Source organism: Sciurus carolinensis, chromosome 7 (assembly GCF_902686445.1).
Source record: "Sciurus carolinensis chromosome 7, mSciCar1.2, whole genome shotgun sequence".
NCBI classification, from domain to species: Eukaryota; Metazoa; Chordata; class Mammalia; order Rodentia; family Sciuridae; genus Sciurus; species Sciurus carolinensis.
Genome location: NC_062219.1, coordinates 103,535,816 through 103,561,181, shown reverse-complemented (window position 1 = coordinate 103,561,181; position 25,366 = coordinate 103,535,816). Strand labels below are relative to the sequence as shown.

At 39.3% G+C, this 25,366-nt stretch overlaps 1 protein-coding gene across 9 annotated transcripts in view; it reads left to right on the top strand.

Moving 5' to 3' along the window:
* Positions 1 to 1,035: 1,035 nt before the first annotated feature.
* The window catches only part of Paqr8 (progestin and adipoQ receptor family member 8), a 39,323-nt gene continuing 14,992 nt past the window's right edge, over positions 1,036 to 25,366 (top strand). For 3 of the 9 annotated variants that reach the window (XM_047558151.1, XM_047558159.1, XM_047558158.1), the window contains exons 1-2: positions 1,041 to 1,165; positions 1,927 to 2,109. The gene's annotated coding sequence lies outside the window, so the exon portion shown is untranslated. Of the gene's footprint in view, positions 1,166 to 1,206; positions 1,513 to 1,926; positions 2,110 to 7,058; positions 7,090 to 10,444; positions 10,495 to 25,366 lie in introns of those variants that run through there. The other 6 variants (XM_047558153.1, XM_047558154.1, XM_047558156.1 and 3 more) reach the window with 6 other exon arrangements.

Here is a 25,366-nt window from a genome sequence, read left to right as displayed (position 1 = left end):
GTGCTTCAAACCTGCCAAGTAGCTGCTCAGTCTAAAATGTTTTCATTTATGGAATCGAAATAGTTCTGTTAGATCATCTACTTTCTTTGGTTCATGATATTTTGCTGAGGATAAATCAAATAATGACTTCAAAAATATTTTGAACAGGAAAAACATTATAAAAATGTGAGATGTTGTTAGACGTGTCACTAAAACAGGGTGGCATAAGGGAAAAGTTCTAGGAATCAACAGACCAAAATTAGGCCTGTCTGAGAATAGTGAGATGAGGTGGATGGAACCCCTATAGTAACATTAATACAGGCCATCTTCGCAGGATTGGATGGGTTTCTTTTATTTAAAAAAAAAAAAAAAAAGAAAGAAAGAAAAAGAAAAAAAATGCATACTGCTCTTTAACAGCAAAACCATTTCGATTCTTAACTGATGGTAAGTGCATTTTTCTCATGGGAAAATAGAGCATTGTGGGTGAGGGGCAAGTCATGTTACTGGTGCCAGGACCTACCGGAGATCTTTAGGTGGAGGATGGATTGGTAGAAGGTGGTTTCTTGGCCGGATGGTGTAAGATGTGGGTTTGTGTGATGAGTCTTGCACGGGTGTGTGAAAGTGTGTCTGCAAGAGCCTACGTTGTGTGTTATAACATGATTTATTTCATAGGCATGACCATCAAAGCTCACAAAAGGGCGGTGAGAGAATGAAGGTAGGGATTTAAATCCGTCTTGAAATGGCAGCGGAAGTTTGTTGTTTCCCTTTCCCGAGAGATTTGGGAAACAGCCCCCAGGGATGGGTTCCTGGAAAGAATGTAAGTGCGGTTAGCTGGTCCCTTTCTCAACCCCTGTTTTTTTTTTTTTTTTTTTTTCCTTGCAAAGGGGTTTACAAGAGTATGAACCCCCAGTGGAAGGAAGCGGCGTCAGTCAACTTCCTCGGCTGCAGCGGCGGCTGCAGAGGGGTGTGCGCAGGCTGCGCGGGGCTGCGCGGGGCTGCGCATCCCGCCCCCGGGTCGGGAAGGGGCGGAGCCAGCGCCAGGCGGTCCCCTCCTCCTGGCCGCTCCCCCGTGCGGAGTGCTCAGCAGACACAGTCGCCCGCTGGAGGCTGGTAGCCGGGAACTGAGTCGCGAGTGCAGGCTGGACCGGGCCGGCTGTGCGCACCGGCTCCGCCACCGCCCCTGCGGGTGAGTCCGGCTGCGGAAGGCGGAGAGCGGGCCAGGCTGGGAATCAGGACCGCGATGTAGAGGAGCCCAGTGCTGGAGCTCAGGAGGCGGGGACGTCAGGATCGCGACGTTGGGGAGCCCCGGGACCCGAGGCTGAAGCGGGGTCCAGAACCGCAGTATTGGGGAACCCGAACCCGCGGCGAGGGTTAGGACTCCGGTGTGGGGGAGTTTTAGTACCCGAGCCTAGAAGGCAGAACGCCGGGTCAAGACCGTGGTGTTGGGGAGCCCGGAGCCCTGAAAGGCTGGGGCGGGGATTGTCTGCGATATTAGGGCGCTCCGGAGCCGGAGCCCCGAGAACTGGGGATGGGGTAGGTGTCAGGATCGCGACGTGCGGGAGATCCGGAGGCAGAAGGAGGGGCACCCTGCCGACACTCTTGGGGCGCCCTCCGCAGGGTAGAGGGAAACTGAACCCGAAAGGGGAGTGCCGGGAGAGGAAGAACAGGGTGGGAGGGTGCCCGAGGGAGGGGAGCCCCGGAAAGAGCGGGGTAGGGCCGTGCGTGTAGTTGCACACTGGAAAGAAGGGGGTGCTTCTCCAAGAAGATGGGCGCGATGGGTGCAAAGATTGGAGCTGTGTTGAGAATTGGGGGCAGCTGGTTTATGGGCGGGATGGTGGGTGGGGTTGAAGGGTGGAGAACGCTGCAGCTGGGTGTCGGAAGTGGCGGGTGGGGCTGGGACACAGGGAACCTCTCAGTCATGGGAAAGCCGTCCTCTCATGCAACCAGGTCTTGGACACCTCGAGAGGGCATCCGCTGGAGAGAAGATTGGGTAACTCCAGAGAGGGACGAATGGGGACGCAACGCTCAGAGACCTCCGGGAGTATTGGGAACCTACTGTGGGCGCCCTGATGTAGGGACTTGGAGGCGGCCAGAGCATCGCAGCTTCCTGTGCAGCTGTGGGTGCCCCAGGTACTGATGGACAAGAGGACTGGGCTCTTTATCTTGCCCTAAATTGCACCCCATATTTCTGAACTGGGTTGAAAATTATTTAGTCCAGTGACCCGATCAGAAGAGTGTGTGCTAAAAATAATAGTTGTGGAGCGAGATTTCAGATAAACAGGTAATATCTACAGTGTGTGTTCCTTAGGCGTAACTCATATAATAAAGGTGTGTGTAATTTTTAGATACACGTATGCTACTTGCTTCTCTACATTCTGAGAGGCTGTTTTGGAGTAAAAACTGGAGACCAGTAACACACACAAACACTCATACACATACAACAGCCCACAAATGCACTAAATTCCACAGCCAAGTAAACAGGAGGAGTATTGTAGTTTGGGATTGTTTGTGTCAGTGAAGCTTCCCTTTACTGCAGTTAATAGGAAGTTGCCTGCATGAAGGTGAATTGCCCTTGACTGCACTGTTGAGATCATCCACAGCCTGTACCCACCCCTGAGCTGCTGTACCCTTGACCAAGTCAACTGGAAGGGAGCCAGTCTGCTTGGCCTTAGCACCTCATCAGATGGGTAACCAAGTGTGTATCTAAAAAAACAGATGGCCAGGGCATGGTCTGAGAGTTTATTTATTTATTTTCTGTTGTCTTGGGTGCACAACTGCCTTCAATTATTTAAATAATGTTTGAATACCTTTTATTGTGTGTTATGTTGCTAATTATGTATTGTAATTAGTTTATTTGGTATAACAGTTACTCAGGAAGACCCAGGGCCTGTGAATCCTATTAAGTGGATTTCTCCATTGCAGGACACCTAGATTTGGGACAAAGGAGAGGTGTTCCCTCCTTCTTTCCTTCTGTGAGCACCTGCTGTGCATGCAGGTTCATCTTCTGGCACATACTGAGATTGATGAACTTCCCAGGAGAACCAAGGATTGTTTTGACAAGTAGCATTTGTTGTTGGTTCTGGTCCTCCTCCTTCATTAAAAAAACAAAAAAAAACCAAAAACAAAACAAAACAAAACAAAAAAAAAAAAAACACCAAACTCCTCAGTAATTATGCAAGTTAACAGAAAAGGGAAGTATTCCTTTTGCAAGTGTCATTTTAAGACAAGGTTGGTTTCATTAAGGAGGTATGTATAAGTTATTGAATCTTGCACCAAAAATCTGCATTATCATTGCAGCAGCATATTTATTCACTTGGACATAAAGCTGCCTGGTGCTTCCAATTCTTTATCCAAATGTTAAAATAAATATGCCAGTATTTATACATTCAGATGAGTATTTCTCCCTTTCAGATGTCTCTTCTTGGCAAACCATGTACTAATCTTGGTGATGCTGTCATTGCTGAGAATAATTTTGGAGCTCCTGCTTTGTATTGCCTTCTGAGTTTGCAGCACATTTAAAGAATTGCTTCAGTGATGGCCAACCTTCTTCTGTTGGGAAGGAGTCAAATATTTAGTGGGGCCAACTTGGGCTTCTGGGGTGGAGAATCGAGGTTATAGCAAAAGTGTGCCCATAAAGGTAATGAAAATTCTCACTAAGGACTGGTAATTCTAAAAGGTATATATTTTCAGGATGGGAAAAATAATTACTCCAAAGCACAACCCTCAGTTGGGTGTTTATGTTCTAGTATGTGTGAGAATAGAACTTGGTTGTATCACTTTATTGTTATATCTTATGACATACTGGGATAGAGAAAATAAACCTTTCTTTTCCCTTCTTGATATTCTTCACTAGGCAGTTTCCATCACTGCATATTTTCAGAAAGCAAAACAAATAGGAGAATTGTTTTCACATAAACACACACACACACACACACACACACACACACAAAGATACCCAGAAAACCACTTATCCTATGTAATGCCTAGTGATTGATTCTTGATGTGAAAGAATTTATGAAGAAGCAAGTAGAAAAATCCCTTTAACTGTAGGATTCTAGGACATACATCATAAGAAATTAACTGGACATGCACCTTTTCTTCTGTTTCCCTAAATCCCCCCTTTCTTCAGATTATATGGCATAAATTTTCAGGCAACCATGCATCAAATCTGACCGAACTGTGGTCTTAAGCATGTTTCACTTCTTTTAGCCTCCAATTTTCTTACCTTAAAAAGAAGATATTAATGGTTATGTGTCTCATGAGGCTATGATAAAGATTAAATAATATGCATGTAGAATACCTAGCTTGGTGCCTGACACATAATGAGTGCTTAAAATTATTTGCATTATTTATATTAATATTTTTTAATCCACGTGAAAATTTATAATTTTTCAAGTAATGATTTTCCTTTTAGCTAAGTTTTACAACTGAATATGTGCATGAGAACATTTTGCTTTTACCCTCCCAGCATCTTAGGAGTATTTAAAGGGTAGACTTAAAAATTACCAATTATTACTTTATTTTGAATTCTGATGTTTTAAAAATGAACATACCAATTAGGATTATGCATTACAGTTTGGTGTAGTAGTGAAAGTCTGAAGGAAAAAGTTTTAAAGCCTCTACTAAAATTTTTTTCCCTAATCCAATGAAAATATTTTTCTGATGAAATAGCTATCATTCTCTTGCCATGTATTGAAAGGGATGATTCCAGTAAACATCCCTTTTATTCAGAACATGAGTTTGCTATGCTTTGTTTTTTTAAAGGACATGGAAGAATAGCTTGGCACTCAGTTCTCAGCTCTTTTGTAAATATTGGTATGAATTTTTTCAAATTTATGAATTTTACTTAATAGATATGTGAGGAAGATGAAAAATAATTTTATGCTAATTTTAATCGGATGATAAGGGGTTGCTGTGAAATAGGTAGTGTTCCATGAAATGCTTAACCTTTTATGAGAGTTCCCTATGTTTTAGGCAAGTAAGTGCTAGAGATGGAGAGAGACACAAGACACAGGCTTTGACCTCCAGAAGTTCACATAATGTGCTTTCTCATGACTACATTAGCCAAAGCTTTTTCTCCTAATGGCTTATGGGACCAAGCATTACTATGGGTTTCACTATAGGTTCTTTTCTCTTAATTTCCTGGAGAAGTCTAAACAGGTGGATCTCTCAAGAGTGTTCATATTTTTGAGGTTGATTAACTCTTTCAGGATGAGATCTAACTTAGGCGATTTCTATGAAAGTACTTACTGAATTGTGTAGTGAGATATAACTAACTATAGTTTCCTGGAGGGTTGTGTGTGGTTCTTGCTTTCTCTTCTTAATGGTGACTTATGTACTTGTCAAGTACAGGACATAATATACAAGGTGGTTTATCCCATCATAGTTTCTTCATGGGGAGAGAGCTTGATCTTGCCCACTCCCTGTAGATTTTTTGTAATGTCTGGAGACATTTTTTATTGTAACTGGAGTTGGGAGGGATGTTATTGGCTTCTGATGGGTGGAGATATGCTGCTATGTGTTTTATAAAGCACAGGACTGCCCCTTAAAATGAAGAACACTCTGGTCAGTAGTGCAGAGAAACCCTGGCCTAGAACCTGGGATCTGGAGTGAATGTAAACCTGTACTAGCACCCTGGCCCCACCAGGTATTCACTGTACTACCTGGGTGAGTTATTTATTCAACCCGAACATCTATACAGTGCACATCTGCAGAGATATTGTGAAATTAAATGATAGTGTTTATGAAGTGCTAAGTACACTGGAGGTCCCTACTAAATGGTCACTCTTAGTATTATGACTGGTTTGTAGATCTGGGTTAAAACCCAGGAACTGTGCTTCAAACAAACATACCTTTAGGTGATTTAACCCATTGTGTACAGAAAGAAGCCACATTTCTTGATCCTTCCATGTGTTCAAAGATAGAGCAGAGGAATATACTTCTGGTTCCTTCTGAATTCTGGCCCAGGTTCTACCAACAGCTAGATGTGGTCTGCAGGTCACACCAACCAGTTCCTCAGACTTGTTTTATGTAGACGAGAGATGAGCTGAGGATGGAGTTTTTCTGTTTCCATCTGGGCTACACCTGGATGGAGGAGATAGCCATGCTATGGAGCCCCTTCTCACTGAGTTCATCTCCCCTGCAAAGAAGGTTCTTCTCAGATCCCTGTCTACTCTCGGTCCAAGCTTCCTCTGCTGTGTGAGCAAGCTAGGAGGTCTGGCAGTTTCCCCTCTGCTTTTCTTTAGCCCCTCCTACTTGCACAGAATTCGTGTAGGGGGTCTCTTTACTTTTAGCAAAATGTTCCCATCCATTTTTGTTTTTACTTTGCATGGCATTATCCTGCCATCTGAGAGGGAAAAGCCCAGACTCCACTTTAATCTTCATTTCTTTGTTTTTTGTTTTTCCTCACCACCCGTGGAGCCATAGGAGTGAGTAATCAATTCACAGTAACATGCTGATCTTCAGGACAGGGGTGGGAGTTGAGGTGAGGCAAATTCCAGGCCACAGAGAGTGCTTAGCAGACAGGGATGTAAATAACAGTGGTTATTTGGCCCTGAGCTAAAAACCATTAGAGCTGTACAATAGAATAACCTGGGGCTGCCCAGCTCCACCTCAAACCACTGATTCAGTCTCAGTGGGCAGGGCCTGGGCATCAGATTTTTTAAATGCTTCTCAGATGATTCTGATGCCCATTGAAAGTTGGAGGTCAAAAATCACTGCCTTATGAAATTAATGACCTGCATTTAAAAAGGAGAGAAAAGAGAATAGAATTTAAAGTATCAAAATAAACATTGCTTTGTTAAGCTTTTGCTTTAGTGATGGGCATATGCTGGTTTGCAGTGTGCTTTTGATGGGCTATAGTGTAAAGAAGTTAAAAACCATTGTTTTAGTGCTTAAGCAGTGTTTAATTAATATTGATGAATTTACCTTGTTCAGTACATCTGTGTGTTTATCTGCAGGACAGTTTTCAAAGTGCTTTCATATACCTTGTCAGTTATACCTTTGCTGCCATCCTATGAGACATCAAGAACAGAAACCATCATATTGATTTTTTTTTTTTTTTTTTTTTTTTTTTGCAGATGATAAATTTACAACTTGGAGTTGGAGAGGGTAAGAAATTTGTCAAAGTCATAATGAAAAAATGGCAAAAACAGGAACTTGAACCCATGGCTTCTGATGACTGTTATAGGGCTCTGTCCACCACATTTTTCTACCTCTTCTGATTTTTCAGACTCTATGAGAAAGAAGGGAGCTATAAGTAGAGCATGAGTCTGGCTTCAGGATTAGAAGATAATTGCTATTTTTAAATTTTTTGTTTGTTTGTTTTAGGTGGACAAAATACCTTTGTTTTATTTATTCATTTTTATTTGGTGCTGAAAATCAAACGCAGTGCCTCACATATGCTAGGCAAGTTCTCTACCACTGAGCCACATCCACAGCCCCAAGATAATTGCTATTAACTGAGCATTTCCCTGTATCAGGAAATGTATTTATATTACTTTATTTAATTTTCAGAACAACCCTGTGAAATAGGTATATTATTAGTTCGATTTCACAGATGAGGAAACATACGCAAAGAGGTTGTGACTTACCCAAAGAGCAGAGTGGGCCTTACTCAGATAAAATTCTCAATTGCTTTAGTACTAGTGTGTTGGCATTTTTCTAGATTTAAGATTCCTGGTTTTACCAGGCATGATTATGCACACCTGTAATCCCAGTGACTTGGGTGGCTGAGGCAGGAGGATCAAGACCAGCCTCAGCAACTTAGTGAGGCCCTAAACGACTTAATGAGACCCTATCTGAAAATAATAATAATAATAATAAATGGGCTTAAGATAGCTCCGTGGGAAAGTACCTTGGGGTTGAATCTCCAGACAAAAAATAAAAGACTCCTGGTTTCTTAAGGAGGAGAAAAATGACCCTACTATCTGTAGTTTTCATTCAGTTTTCCTTGTGTGTCTGGAACCTTCTACCCTCCAATGATTGAGAGAGAAAAGCCCTCCATTACTCAGACCTATTTTGTGGAACTTGTCCATGTTGTTTGTGTTACCTAATGCTGTGAATTGTTGAATTTTGTGCTGTGACTTGGGTAGTCCTGGCTAAAGAGAAACCTGAACACTAACCCCAGAAGAGTGAGAGCTAGGTGGACTTGCCTGTGGTCTGGGAACCATTTCATACCTGTTCATTCATTTGTTCATCAAATATTGCAGCCTACCAGGTGCCAGGGTCTGAGCTAAACATTGGGAAGGAATGATAAGCAAAAGTATAATTCCTGCTTTATGGAGGTTACAGTTTGAAGTAGGTTTTAGAGATGACACTTTTCTTCAAACATGGGTGAAGAATTTAATTATCGTGACTTTTGAATGCTTGTATGCCAGACTGAAACCATCAGGGCAAAGCAAGGCTCAGGCCCTATGTAAGAGGGAGGGCACCAATTAATTTACCTGATCAGAAGCTTATGGTGGATGAGTTAGACTTCATGTGATCTCACATAACTTAAAAAAATTTCCCTTCCTCAAAAGTGGGGAGACTGCTTGCTGCATTATGTCAACTTAAGTTAGATGATCAGGTTGAGCTGAGCCATGGGTCGAAGGGAGATTTTTCTTCTCTGCATGTCTGAGAAGGTATCACAAACTTCAAGCCTTCTTGGCCATCTCTACTTTCTTGTTTATGGAGAATTCAGTATCACATCAGGGCAATATTTGTGGAATGAGCAAATTAATGATAATTATGATGAATTTTAATGTATAATAGAGGTAACAGATGACATCAAGATTTTAAGAAGAGTACCTAAGGTTTACTTTCCTTTGAAGAGAACCCAAAGACCACTAAAGTCTTTGCTAAGGGAGTTCCAGCTTTATTACTTACAATCCTCCCAAAACACTCAACAATATATATACAGTGACATTCAACAACCATTTCATAATAAAAACAACAGTCTTGCTGGAATTGCATTGGAGCATATTTTTCTCTTTATATTTTACTTCTTATAATTTTCTTTTAGTTTAAAAGATAATGTCACAAGACATTTACAGAAGTATGAAACACATAGGGTAGGACATATGTACTGATGATTATAACAGTTATCTATTCATCAGCCCTATGGAAAAGACAGTGCACTTGCATCAAAATTTTGTCAAATGAAATAGAAGGAAAATATTGAACTGTTTCTTATTATGTAGTTGTGATCCATCTCACTGTCTGGAGAACCTTGGGGTCTAAATACTAATCAAATTCCAAAAAAGGGAATAATAAATCCATGCATACATAAAGACTTGCAGAGACATAGAGTAATTACTATGTATTGAGTAACTGCTATGTTCCAGGCATTTTGCAATGTACTTTACTTGCTTTATCTTTAATCCCTGCAACAACTATGGGAAGGAGATATTATCCCAGTTTACAAATGAGAAAACAGAGATGAAATGGCCAACCCCAAGGCTATTAGAGTTAGTGTCAGAGTTGGAATGGTAAATTTCTTATTTGTGAGGGGCCATGGAGTAGTTTGGGAATTCTGGTTTAATTAAAAGATTATGCCTTAATCTCTAGCCTGGGATTAGTTCAAGGGGGGTTCCTATCTGTCAGCTCAGGACCCTAAGAAATTCCAGAAATTGGGAGTTTCTGGAACTGACTCTGAATTGCTGTCAGTGGTTCCCTGAACACACTGGAGGCATAAACCTGGGGTTGAAGGTGGGGTTCACTGAAATTTGTTTTCCTTATTTCATATTGCCTACAAAGCCACGTGTATGTGTGGCAAATAGCTGATAGACCATGAAAATTCAGAAGTGTTTTGCTTGGGCTGGGGTAATAGCTCAGTTTGGAGCCACCTACCATCTTACCTGCAGCTGACTTGTGATCTTGTGTATCTGTAAAAAATATGGAGTAATGAATACTTAGTGGATGTGGTTGATTTAGTAAACTTCCAACGCATACAGAACAAATAACATTTTATTCTTATTTTTGATGGTAAAAGGTTGGGCAATCATGGATGGTCTTGAGTAACAAAGAAGTTCTCAGTGCATCTTATCCTCCCGCCTCATGCTGGTGACCCATGCATATCTCTAGAGAGGCAGGCAAGTCTCATGGTGCCTGCATGACCGGGAACAATACCTTTAAAACCCTCCCTGATCTATAACAGATTGTGTTTATTGAACACATGTTGTGTGCTAAGAGTTTTACTGTATTTTTTCTCTCTCTCCGTCCTCCGCCGCTTTCTCTCGTATTATAGAAGTGGACAGAATGGTATAATAAGCCCCTAGGTATTCATCATCCAACTTCAGTAATTATCAATTTATGGCCAACTTCTTTTGTGTATACTTACCTCCAGGTTATTTTGAAGCTAATCTCAGATATATTATTTATGAATATTTGGGAATGTGATTCTAAAAGATAAGGGCTCTTATTGCAACTTTTTTACACTTCACAACAATCACATTAGTGAGGTACCCTTATCTCTGTTTTACAGATGAGGGCCGTGAGACACAGATTAAGTGACTTGCCCAGATCACCGGACTTGTAAGTGGCAACATTCACGCCCAAACTGCCTAACTCCAGAGCCTGTCCTGTGCCATCTGGTTGCCACTGGATCTCTTCTGTAGTAGCTAATCCTTACGCTATAGAACTGGATCCTGGGACTATAAGCAAACTCCCAGGGACATGACTATTGATTTCCATGCATTCAATCAGCCCACCATTGCTGCAAATTGGGTCTTAGGTACCCAGGGACCGAAAGTTTGTGAAAAGCCTGAGTGGTTTTCTCCAGGAATGAAAGGACTAGCTTGAAAGAATAATGAATTCTGTTTAGGCAGGAAAACTGACAAAGCAGTCAAACCATTATTGTGACATTGTTTGAAATGTTAGAGAAATAATCCACAGTGAAAAAAAGACTCAGTAGACATGTGACTGTCGATGGGTGACAGCTACCAAGGGAGCTAGAAGGTTTCTTTTAAGATGAATTTTTCTTTGGTTTTCTCTCTTGGCAGAAGGAATCAAAATCTCCCCACTGAGTCTTTTCAGTTTGTTTCTAGCACAGCTAATTGTGTTTATTTGTCTCCAGAACCACGTGCCTGCCTCTTTTCCCTTGCCTTTTCTTGAGGTCTCTTGCCTGCTGTGTACTGCTTTTACTGCCAAAAATGTTCTCCTCACCTGGGAGCCAGTGGCTGACAACACCAAGAATACATTGGGAGGCCAACTCTGCCTCCCCAGGGATATGACCTAGCCCTGGCTCCCAAACTTGCCTCAGAAGACAGAGAAGAGGGAGAGAGAACTTAGATAAGCAGTGAAAGTAAGCATGTCTTTTGTCTTACATCCATCCACTCCAACCATCACATGTTAAGAACAGAGCAGAAAGCAAGTAAATATTATTTATTAATTGGTTGAAAGAGTTTTGCTAGTTCCAGTTCAAGAAAATGGAAACATTTTTCTTTTCAAAATAAATATGTTGACTTTTCTGCTTAGTGCTTTCCTGTCTCATTGGAACCACGAAATTCTCTTGATTCTTAAGCCTAGGTTTCCTTTCCTTCCCTCTTTCCAACCCAGTCCCATCACAGAAGCCATATAACTGCTGAAGCACTACCTACCTCCTTTTTCATCCTCTCACCCTTGGAGCACTAAGGTGTGGCACTTGTCACAGTGCAGTTGAGGAAGAACCAAGAAATTCTACCTTTGTCCCTTCACAGGGATATGCTAACACAGACCTCAGATGTCCTTTTCAGGGACCATGTATTTTCCTTAACATTTGTTGCTGCAAATATTTTTAGTTTTTCATTATTAATACTTCCACTTAAAAAAAAGTCTATTGGGAAAAACAGTGGAGCGCAAGACATTTAGCTCTCTATAGTAGTTTACTCAGGGATGGCAAGTTAGGGCTCAGTGCCACGGCTCTCTCTTGAGCCTGGCTTCCCTTAAAGAGCCCGTGGCAGACATTGTCAACCGATCACAACACCTTCCCTCAGCTCAGTCCAGGCCAGAATGCCCCTCAATACATTACTCCAGGTTTATCATTGAGTGATAGGGGTTGGCATGAATGATGAAATCAATTTGTCATTTCCTAAATAAGGGATCCATAAAGATCTTCCCATACTAAAATTCTGTGAGCCTTTTTGCCTGTGGTCCCAGTAGGTCTCTAAAAGCTATGTAATGCTTCTCCTCTTTTGACTAAGAATCAGATCAAAGGAAGGGGAAATGTTACCACTCAAGGATGCCATACTATTTATGGAAAGCAAATGACAAGAGAAAATGTTTTAAATATTGATGGTTAGGAAAGGATTTGGAGGTCAAACTCTTCCTTTCAACTCATAGTAGGCCATTCAATGAGTTTGTAGGTTGACTGGTAAACCAATAAGACTAAATAAAGTCATTTTTATTTGGGGAGAAAAGGAATGCTTAATGCAGTGGTCAAAGGAAATCAAAATCAGAGCCAGTCCCTAATGAGTTCCTAATCTGGTGTAGGTGTTGTATTGAGGTGGAGTTAGATTCAGTGTAGTTGAATCAGATGAGAAAGCAAGAACCATAGCCCTACTTATAACTAATTCATTCTCAACTGACATAATTCTCTTTACTTTTGAAGAAACCTGAAGGTATTAGAAATAACAGCCTCCTTGACAGAGATGTTTTTAGTGTTCATAATCATGTTATACATAATGTATTGGGCAGTAAGAATGGCTTAGTGGAGGCCGTAGTCACCAGAAATCATTTCCAGTTCATCACATTGTGCAGGCAGAAGTTGCATAGCCTGTTCCAGGTCTGCCTGTCTCTAGAAAGATTGACAGAGGATGCCAGCTATCATCTGGTGGTTAAGATCAGGCCATATATGCCTGGGTGTTTTTCTTTTGTTGTTTGACTAACAGCATATTCTTTTAAAGGAAAAATCAATCCCACTATTTTGGAATGATCTGATTGGACAACAAGGATGGACAGAGCTACTTTTCTATTTCAGAAACCTCAACTATATATTGGAGTTTGGGGAGGTGAGGAGTGAAAACCCCGTGTAGTTCTGTCACTGCATTATGCTGACCAAGTATTTTAAGGGTATTTTTTAAAAATCAGGTGAGATTTAGATTCCTCCACGCCCAGTAAGAATATACTTGTACCTAGTAATTTTTATCTAAAACTCATACATCAGCAGAAATCACTTGTGGCTTACTATTATTACTTTCAGCATCTTTTTAGATGTCACAACAAGAGGCAAAAAAAATAATTATTTGCCTGTTATTTGGGAATATCTAAATAACTGAATTGCCTGTAGGGATGAGAGGCTGGAAGAGCAAGTTGGGTGATGAATGCAACTTTTCAGTAGATATGACAATTCTTTGTCAAAGAGAGTGCTGTGGTGATGGAAATGAACTGCAAATGCTGATCTTGAATTTTCTGGTAACATAGAGTGCTTGTCTCTTCCTAGCTCCAATGATCCGTGCATTTGCCCAAATAGCTTCTTGCTGGTACTGTATCCTTTGTTTGCTAAAGTCACATTGGAAGCATTAAAATGTCCCCTTTTGGCTTTAAAATATATCTGTGAGGGTGGGATACTGGATGGAACCCAGGGGCCTCACACATGCTAGGAAAGCACTGTACTACTGAGCTATATCCCAAACCTTTTTAAATTTTGAGACAGGGTCTCAGTGAGTTGCCTGGGCTGACCTCAAGCTTGGTATCCTCCTGCCTCAGTCTCTTAGTAGCTGGGAAACAGGGATTAGAGGCATATGCCACCACACTTGACAAAAAAATATATCATATTTGAATGTTAATGTGATGGCAAAGTTATATAATATTATCTATAAAGCACTTAATAAGATTAATCCTTTAAGTCCCAAGTTTTAATTCTGCAGATAGGTTAATGAAATTGACACAAGTGCATTAAAATAGGTTGGAAATCATAATCTAGAGTTTATGTGCCCTTTATATATATATATTTTCAAACACCCTAATCATTCACTTGTTACTTTTCTCAAAAGACTAGAATGCTAGGAATATAATAATTATATCGACAGTTACCATAAGTGGTATATTTGTTGCTCAATTTAAGTTTTTGTATGTATTCCACATCTGGGATGATGGGACTTAATGGGTTAAAACTCAGAAGTGACTCTTGCTGTACCTGTAATCATCCTAATACATGTAATCGCATTTGTCTTTTTCAACTTTAATTCAGAAATCCCAACCTGCAACCTTTATTATTATTTTTTTGGTTTACATATGGCATTGCTGGTGCCAGAAGGATTGTGGTTTATTTTTAAGTATGTGCTTCATTTAATTTCACAAGAGTAGGACTTGGGACCTTTGCCTTCCAACCCACTTTGCCTCTAAGATCAATACAACTTCCAAGGAGAAAAAACTGTCCATTTTTAATGGTGTTTATAATGGATGTGCTTTGTTAATATTAATGACTATATTTACTACACTATAGCTTTGATTAAACACAGTTTTCAATTAAACTAACTTTTACTGACATATTCTACTTTGAAGAAAAAAAACATTAAAACAGGAAAATCAACTGCTAATAGAACTTTTAAGAGTAACTTCTCAGTAAGATCCTAGACCTACCCAATCTTCTCGACTATTGATATCTCCATTAGCCAAACTGCATAATGGAGATGAAGGACCTGGACAGTTCTATATTATCAAAATCGTATTCACGTACTCAGTTTGGAAAGTGGACTCAGACATCTTAGAGTGGTTTCCAGTAAACCCATTTGAAACAGAAAGTGTTTCCCAAATATCACAGAAGTTCAGGACATAGGCTCTGGAGCCAGACTATCCAGGTACAGATTCTTAGGTCTACCATCTCCTGTCTGACTGACTTTGGGCAATGTACTTAACCCATTTCCTCATCTATATCATAGCTAAAAATAGTAGATTCTATTTCATCTACTTACAAGGAATAAACAAGTAATATAGGCAATGAACTTAGAACTTATAGAGTAAGTGCTCAATATATGTCAAATCATAGTAATAATTATTGACAATTGAACAAAAAGGAGTACCAGCTGAAGAAGAAAGAAAAATAAATCTCTGGTTTCTAGCTTGAATACCAGGATGTTGCTATTTACTCAGGAACAAGGAACACAGGACAGAAGTAGGGTTAGTAAGGCACACTTGATTCTCTATGGAAAATGTTCATTTTAAGCTATCTTTGTTATAACTGAGTGGGGATATCAAGTGAACACTGGATAATACCCCATTCCTTAGCTTTCTGCATATTTCATATTCTCTCTTTGGTTTTCCTATGGACTTCTTGAGCTCTGCAAAATACCAGATTCCATGTGTTTCAGGATTTCCATATAATAGTAATGAATATAATAATTGCATGTAGTAGACACTCAGCAAATATATGTTAAAGGGATAATTGCTTTCTAAAAGTCCTAAATCTCTTGTGTGAAGGTAACATATGAACATAATTGTAAACATACTATGATCAAAGGCATAGAAACCAGGTTTTCTTTTACCCATTCACTCATTCTTACAAGAAATATATTAAACACTTGCTGTATACCAAGCACTGTTCTAAGTGCCGGAGAAACACAGTGAACAAAATAGACAAAGATGCCTGTGTTAATGGGACCTGTATTCTGGACCAGTAGTGAGGCTAGGAAGAATGGACAACATAATAACAGACAGCCTAATAAATAAAAATAATAAATTTATCTCATAACCATTACAATGGCTACTATTAAATAGGAACATAAAATAAGAGATGAGGATGAGGATCTGGAGAAGTTGGGATACTTGTACATTATTGGTGGAATAAAAATGATTATAGCTACTATGCAAAATAATATAGCAGTTCCTCAAAGAATTAAAGATGGAATTACCATATGATCCAGCAGCCGTACTTCTGGGTATGTATGAATGCAAAGAACTGAAGGCAGACCCTTGGAGAGAGATTTATACACCCATGTTCATAGCAGCATTATGCACAGTAGCCAAAAGATGTAATCCAAATGTCCATACAAAATGTGGTATATGCATATAATGGAATATTATTGAGTCTTTAAAAAGATAGAAATTCTGTATATAAAGAGCACAAGAACTCAATACTAAAAAATCAATAACTCATTCAATAAATGGACAAATAAACTAAACAGACATTTTCAAAAGAAGAAGTATTCTTGGCCAATGATTATATGAAAAAAAGTTCAACATCTCTAGCCATCAGGGAAATGCAATCGAAAACTACTACTGAGATTCTATTTTACTCCAGTAAGAATGGCAATCATCAAAAATACACAACAATCAATGCTGGGAAGGATGCAGGAAAAGGAAACACTTATACTCTGTCAGTGAGAATATAAATTAAGAGTGCAGCTACTATGGACATCAGTGTGGTGATTTCCCCAACAACTTATGATCCAGCTGTACCAATCCTTGGTAGCTATCCAAAAGATAAAGTTAACATGCAATCTCATGTTTATAGCAGCACAATTCACAATAGCCAAGTTATGGAACCATCCTGGGTGTCCATTAACAGATGAATGGATAAATAAAGTTAGGTATATATACACAATGGAGTTTTATTTAATCATAAAGAATGAAATTGTCATTTGCAGGAAAATGAATGGGATTTAATAGCATTATTTTAAGTGGAATAAGCCAGACTCAGAAAAATAAAAGTATCATATATTTTCTCTCATACATGAATGCTAGAAAGAACAAAAGGAAAAAAAATGGGTATCACGAAAATAGAAGGGAGACCATTAAAGTAGAGGAAGGGAATCATGGAGAAATAGGAGGGATGGGGCAAGGGGGGTACTGGGGAGTGAAGTTGGTTAAATTATGTCATATGTATGTACAAATATGCCACAATGAAACCCACTATTCTGTATAATTAATATATACCAATTAAGTAAAATGTTTTAAAATATAGAAATTCTGAACTATGTTACAACATAGATGAATGGGGGGAGGGGTGGAATTTTAGTCACAGAAAGGCAAATACTCTGTGATTCCCTAGATAGGAAGTCCCCAGAGTAGTTCAATTCATAGAGATGGAAAGTAGAATGGTACTTGCCAGGGACTGGGGTTGTGAGAGGAATGAGGAGTTGTTTAATGTGGAGAGAGTTTCCATTTTGCAGGATGGGAGTTCGTTGGTTGTACAACAATGTGTATGTACCTAATGCTACTGAACTGTACACTTAAGATGACTGAGGTGTTAAATTTCATGTTATGTGTATTTCAACACAACAAAAGTGTGAGAAAGAACATAATATGTTGTCACAAAGTGATAAGTACTATGTAAAACAAAGTAGAGTAGGGTAGAGGGCTCTGGAGTGCCAGGGAGAGTACATATGCAGCATTAAATCAAGAGGGTGGTTGGGAAGTCACCTTGAAAAGGTGAGATTTGAGCAAGGGCTGCAAGGAACTGCTTGTTTCTTTGCTCGATCGATGTTATAATCTGTGTCTAAATCTTCCGGGGACTCTCATGGTGTGGCAGTGCCCTGGCCATGATCAGGTGGTGTCTATCTGTAAAGTATATGTGGTGGGCAGCAGATGTGGAAACTGTAGACATAGGCATTTCAACTTGATTGGAAAAACAAACCAGGTACTCTGGTAGCAGACACTTGCGCAGATTATAATCAGATGTCATCTGAGACTTGAGGTAGTGTTACTGTGAGGATACGTGGTTTTTCTTTAACGTGGCACTTCTAAAATTAAACTATAAGCTAGAAGCAAAAACCAGGAATTTGATTTTTCAGTTATTCTTAAGTTTGCATGTTATTATTTAACCTGAGGAGTCTTGGTTCCTTGGGAGCAAACATTCATTTCTAACATGAATTTTAAACTCCTTCATAAGACTAGGATTTTCAAAGCTTCAGCTGACCTTCCTGTCAACTCGGGAGGGCAGCTCAACTGTACTTATTTCAGTTGTTCTCTATCTGGTAGATCATATGGCATGGAATGGTGAGCTGCTTATAAAAATCCTGTGACCTGAACTATTTTATTATGAATTTATGAAGCTGGTGTAAACAGGTATCAACTTGCCATCATTTAAATCAATACTTTATACTCCTGAAAAAATTGAAAGAGGCTTGTAGCATTGAATGATTGAACTGATTTTTCCAAATGTCATTTTTTTACCTCACTTTTCTAGGTCTAATAAAAAAGAAGAGTGACCATGAATCTCTACTTTGGAATTAGGAAGAAATCTCCTAATTTTATATGAAATTCTTGTTTTGTTTTTTTTTTTTTCCTTTTGTTGGTGCTGGAATTGAATCTGGAGCTTTGTGTATGCTAAGCATACACTTTACCAGTAAGCTATACCCTTAGCTCTAAACAAAATTCCTGTAAAATGATTGGCATAAATATAGTATCTTAAGTGCTTTAACAACAGTAGAGGAAGAATATTTCCTTGATTTTTATGCACAGGCAGCTGCCTATGGTCATTTAGCCCCACATGAGCTCAGGGAACTCCCTGTACCTCTAGTTTCTCCCCAAAATACAGTGTTGATGATAGAGACAAGCAGCATCACTTTATCCTCATGCTGGAATGATATGATATGGGGATGTAGTAGCCACTAGGTATATATGATTGTTAGCATTTATCTTATTATAAGGTGGTAGTGGTACTTGGTAGCAAAAAAAAAAAGGAATGTTCAATGAATTCAGTAGACATTCATTGAGTGTCCACTCTAGGCAAACATCTGTGCCAGGCTCTAAGTGGGGAGGAGAGGGAATTTTAATACCCTCATGCAGCATAGTACTTGCCCATAAGAAATTTATGGCCTGTTATGGATATAGGAAAAGTACCCAGACAACTGCAGGACAAGGTTGTATATGATGGCATAATTTAACTAATACAAACTGAAGGTTGTGAGAGAATGGAAGGAGGAACATATCGCTTTGGCTTGGTGAACTGAAAAACACGGCAGAACTGGCATAATAGAGGTGACTTCAGAGATGGATAACATTTTCTGAGGTAGCGATAGGGAAGAAACCATTCCAGTTAAAGACAAACAACCTGGGCAAAGACCTGAACAGGAATCCCCTTCTAGCATACACCTTCTAGCATTCACAGGAGGATGGATAAATAAATTGTGGGAATTCACACAATGGAAAATATTCAGCAGAGAAGGTAAATCATATAGCAATTAATCTGGAAAAAAAACATATATAAGTGAAAGAAGGCCACAAAATTTTGGGTACAAAACTTATATAAAGGTTAAAATACTCAAAGGTTAAAATATCCAAAGGTTGAAATGTTGTTCATGGATGTACACTATTATTATATCATTATATGTAGACATATACTTTTTAAATTTCCTGTTTTCGTGAGAAAACAACAGTGGGAATGAGAACTACACAAATCAGTCTATAGTGAAATATGAAGTAAATCTGAAGTAAATAAGATGTTAAGATTTGACAAATTGTTGTATTATCCTCTACACTCTTCCATACACTTAGAATATTTCATAAGTTTTAAATGGAGAAAGTCATAGTGCATGTTTAGGAATAGAAAATGGTGTAGATCAGTGATTTTTAAACTTTAACATAACCCTTGTTTAAAAAAATAATATTGTAGGAACCAGGAATTTTCTTACCATATGGAGTACACCCTGACATGTTCTTTTCTATTAATTTTCTTTTTGTCCTGCATGAAATCAAGCAGGGTGATGCCTGTAGATGCAGATTAGGAACAGATCACTGGGGCTTTGAAAGCCAGGCTCAGGAATATGAACTTTAATTGGCAGAGAGGAGAGGGATACCAGTGGCTTTGAGGCATGTTATTTTCTGAGCTGAACTTAGCCAAATTAAATTTGATAGAATTAAGGAAGATTCAAGATCAGCTAGGAGGTTATCATCATTAGTGTAGTTGGGACCAGATACAAGTCTGTAGGGAAAGTGAAAAGAAAAAACAGGTTTGAGAGATGCTGTGATTTAAAAACAAAGAGAGGATTTAATGACTGGGTTAAGGGAAGGAGGAGGGAAAGGAGATAAATTTCACTCTTGATTTCAAGGCGTGGTGACTAGACCAGTCATACCAATAACAAAACTAGGTATAGTTGAAATTTGGTTTTAAAACGCAGTGCTTGGGCTGTGGTATAGCTCAGTTGGTAGAGTGCTTATCTTGCAAGCACAAGGCCCTGGGTTCAAACAGTGTTAAGGGGCCGATGGGGACATCCAGGTGGATATAATGAGCTCCCATAGCATTACACTGTACCTTGTGAGGAAAACACTGAAATTAGGTATAGCCAAAGTGGGGCTAGGCAGGTGGGCCCAGCAAATGGGTGGGAAATAAAGGGTGAGAAGTGCTGGCTAGGGAAGAAGTAAAATGGTTGGCAGTGGTTCAGGTTTGTGACAGGATGTCGCTGGGGCTGAGTGAGGTGAGTGGGCTAGGAATGAAGAAGGGTTGGAGGACTAAAGGTGATGAAGAACCCAAAGAGAGTGTCCAGCAGGTATGAGAAAATATTACAGGTAGAAATCAGGAGTGCTATAATCAGGGAGCAGGAATTTCAAACTGGAGATCTTGGAGCTAAAGTCATTCTGGGTTATAAGTGATCATTACCTTTGTAGAGAATACTGGCCAGGCAGGGGAATAATTATGATATAATGGAGATGAAAGCTGTAATTGTGTGATAGTTCCGTTATTTATCTGAATTGAGTAAATTGATTCTTCAGATCAATTCTGTGTAATAATGGATGATTTTTTAACCAGATCAACTAACTACTGATTATGAATCATTGCTTCAAATTGTGGAAAATGCCATCCTGGGAAATGGAATGCAGTCTTCAGGGATCCCTGTAGGAGAACCCCACATGGGATATCCTGGTAAAGGAGGCTCTGGCTGTTCTTGGTGCACAGCCTCTTTCATTCTAGCTCTTCCTTTTCATTGTGGTTGATGAACTTTCTTTTCCTGAGACCTAGTTAGTCAACTGGACTCTTGGGACAGAGGAGTCAGAAGCAATGGGTTAGGCCCACACGTTATTGCTGATTTGGTGTAAGGCTTTGAATAGGTCATGTCTCATTCTCCCAATCAGGTAACACAAACATTTTTTGGTTGTTTGTTTGTTGTTTTTTTGTTTGTTTGTTTTTTAACTGGGGATTGAATCCAGAACCTTGCACATGTTAGGCAAGTTCTCTTCCACTGAACTACATCCCCTTTATTAAAATTTTATTTTGAGACAAGGTCTCCCTGAGTTTCCCAGGCTGGCCTTGAATTTGCAATCCTACTGCCTCAGATTTCTCAGTAGCTGGGATTTGTTTGCCTGACCACAAACACATTTTAAAAGACAGTTTGAATAATTTTCTTGGGTAACTGAGTCAATTTAATGTAATATATACAGCCAGCTACAGCATAATGCTAAGAGGACAATCAAAGCCTGAATGTTTATGTCCTCCAAAATTCATATGTTGAAATCCTAACTCCTAATGTGAGGGTATTAGGAGGTGGGAACTTTGGAAGTTCATTAGTTTCCCCATGTGAATGGGATTACTGCCCTTATAAAGAAGACTTTGGAGAGCTCCCTTATCCCTTTTGCCACTGAGGACACAACCAGAGACAGCCATATAGGAACCAAAAGGAAGTCCTTACCAGACATCAAATCTGCCAGTGACTTGATCTTAGACTTCCCAACCCCCAGAACTGTGAGAAATAAATTTCTGTTGTTTATAAGCTATAGTCTGTGGTATTTTGCTATAGCATCCTGAGTAGAATAAGATAGGCTTTAACAGGATATGATTAATTATGCTTGAGGCTGTTGCTGAACTTCAGAAGAGAGATTCTATTTGAGCCAAATTTGAGAGAAGCAGGTATTGCCAGGCACAGTGGGTACAATAGCATTAGTGATGTCAAGTGCGTGGCTTGTTCAGGGAACCAGGATGGTCTGTTCTGCCTTTTTCTATGCAACAAGAATAGGAAATTAGGTCTCTTAACTCAGCTCCAATGTTATTTTATATTTTTTTTCCTGCTAGCCCTTTCCATTTCCTGAATCTTTGTTTAGGCATTCTTGGGCACAAAAGTACCGATGGTTAGAGGTGACAAACCAAAAAACAATCTGGTGATTAAAAATCTAGTTAGCAATTTAAGTATTGTTATGGCTACTTACCAAGATGAGCCACAGAGATAAACAATGTCCACCTCAAGTGGTTTCCTTTTGATAAATGCCCCACATTTTGATTATTTAAGATTCCATTGGTTTTTATCCTTAGAAGCATGTAAAGGATAGTCTTATTTCACTTTGTCTTGGGATAATTATTATCAGTTGATGAATTCTGGGACACCTTTACTCTGATAGTTTGCTGATAAGAAAGGACAAGTAAGTTAGTGTCACTGTCTCATGGAGCTTGCAGCTCAATAGGAGAAGCAAGGTTTTTTATAAACAAAGTAATAAGACAATGTGTACATTCAGATATTCTACTTACCAATGATGTGATATAGGTGGGTAACATGGGGGGAGGGGGGAAATCAAAATTGTCATGAAGTAGGTTTCTTGGTGATTCGGGGTTGAGTTAGATAACTTAGGGATATCTAAAAAAGACACTGAGAATGAAGTGACTTGCTTGAATTTGTAGCAAATAAAATGGTCAGGTATACTGTGTCAGCTACTAAAGGGTTAATGTTAACCTTAACTGTGCTAGAGAACACAGCAATCTTTACATGGTGCTCCAGTCTCCAGCTTCATTTGTTATCCAATTCTTCTGCTATGAAAAGGGCATATCCAATATTGATTCCTTGCCGGTGGAAATCAGCCTTGGAAATATCCTCCCTTCAGGGTTCACTCGGCCTGCCTCAGGTCCCAGCAGGTTTGCGAATCAGCGGAAGCTTCCTGATAGCACTAGATCAAGCTGAGAGGCTATTTGACTGAAGCCAAACCACACCTAGTGAAAATGATAGTAACTGCTCACATGTAAAGTCCATGGAGACTCCTGTCCCTAGACTTTAATTAGCAGGAGTTTTAGGCAGCAGTTTACTTTTACCTAAGCAAGAAATCTTAGAAGAAAAATGATTCTTCCCAGTTGACCTATTGATTAGCCTTAGATAGCTCAATGTGTTCTTCTAATATATTTCTACCTCCTCTGAATTCTCCCATCTGGTGGATTAAACTCAGATACTGTTTGTTCCATGGGGTAGGTGCATGCTGTACCTTTAATGATGCATTTAGAAATGATACCTGCTCAATGGTGAGATTAGCTGAGATATGGGATGTAAAGGAAGTGACAACAGAGAATAGTTAGGAATTCTACTTAGAGGAGAAAGAGAAAAAGGCATTCAGAGGAATTATGCTCTGCTCATCTCCCCCCAGGGGCACAGCAGCAAATTAAGGTTGTTTTTTCTTCCTTCTATAATGATTATATATATTTCAGAATAAAAATAAATTCCCTATGATCTCATCACTTAGTAATGGCAGCATTGTTTTGATTATATGCATGTCTATAATTTTTCTGTGCCATATTTGTATGTTTGTAAAAATAGGAAACATACTTTTAATTTGCTTTTTCCTTGTAACACTGTCTTTCATTCATTTAGTCCACAGATTTTTTTTGAGCATGCAGAATGTGCTGGTTAATGTAGCACGTACATACATATCATGTGCATCACTCTATAAGTGTAAATAGACTACATAATTATTTTAATAAGCACATAGTATTCTACTGCATAGTCATCATAATTTATTCAATCAAATCTTCCTTTTAGAATGTCAATACTGTATTAAGTTTTCTTAACTATAAAGGGAAATATGCATTGTCCTTTGGTGAATTTTAAGTCATGTTAAAATTATGTCTGCTAATAATAGGATTCAGCTGGTAGTGTTACTCTGTAAAATATGATTTTATAAACAGTGATATGATTCTTGGCAGATGTGGCTACAAAGATCAGTTAGTGTGGGCCCAGCAGTCCCTCACTTGATGGATGACTGTGGAGATCCTGGAGGCATCTGAGACTGTTTCCAACTCTACCTCTGTCTCAAAGGCTGCTCTCAAAGCATGGTTCCATTCCTTATAAATGGGCACCATGTTGTCATTTTGACTGCTGTTCCTTCTCAGCCATTTATGGTTATGCAGTGATGTGTGAAGCTGACCTTCTGGGGATTCTGGAAGAATTTCTCCCATCCTCTTTGATGGGAATTGCTGCTCTTTTGTTCTCTTTCCAACAACCAGCAGGCCACCTTCCTGCCATCTGTGTAAGTCCTGTTCAGTGACATGAGGCGATGTCACAGGATCTGTTGTTAATGATTTCAGCACACTGTTTGATATTCAGTACAAAGCAAAACATAGCCCAAGAAAATTATAAACTTTTATACTATTAGAGCTTGTATAGCCTCTGTTTATGGACAAGGACACTGAGCTTTAGAGAGGTTGAATGAATTGCCTTAAGTGTCATAGTTAGTGGTACAGTTGGGATTTCTGATTTCTCATCAAATGCTCATTCCAGGGAATCAGCTATTCCAAGTTTGTGGTAGTTTCATGTAGGATCCTTATAACAAGTCGGGGAACACACTGCATTGTAGCATTTCTATGTGGCCTTCACCTAAAATGTCTTCTGTACCAAACTCTGCCAATTTCCCAGATATGGAATTTTCATTTAATTCTCCACTGTTAATCTGGGAGAGACTTTTAGATAGCATGCAATATGTATAACAAAATTCAGTGATTGTCCTCAATTTCAGTGTGCTTTCCACCAGATGGCCGATATATGACCTTCATCTTCAGCCTTAGGACTGGAACATCTCATTGCTACGATTTTGCAAAGACAGCTGCAGTGACCTACATGTTAAGATGAAAGAGCCCCAGCAGGTTTCTGATCATGTTTATCTGGGTCATGGACCCACTTCAATCTACTGATAGATTCCATTCAGATTTTGTGGAAGTCACATTTTCTTCTGTTGGAGTGTGCTGAATTCTGATTTACAAATAAACTCAGTGGCAAAGAACTGAGATGCTTTGCAATACAATTGTTTTTATGAAACCAACTGCAAAAGATCTTTGTTAATAAAGCAAAGCAATATATCCGAAGTTACATATCATCAAAAATTATTGGGTTTAGTCTTAAAGTGCAGTTTTTGAGGACATAGTGATTAAGAGTCCATACTTTAGGCCAACTGCTTAGGTTCACATCCTGAATCTTTCTTACACTGTGTAACTTTGGGCAAGTTACTTAATCTTTCATCCTCTGTTTCTAATATTACTGGTGCCAAGTAATTGTTGGGAATCTTAAGTGAGGTAATACTTACAAAGCACCTAAAACACTTTCTGGCAATTGATGAACACCATATAAGTGCCTGCTATTATTTGTTTCAAATTTTTCATTTCATTCATTTTTTCATTTATTCATTTATAATTTATTGGATTGTCTTTAGTGTGCTAGCTAAATAATAAAAATATTCCCAGCCCTCAAGAATCTCATAGTTTAGTGGGTAAACAGACATGTGACATAAACCATGACACTTTAGGTGT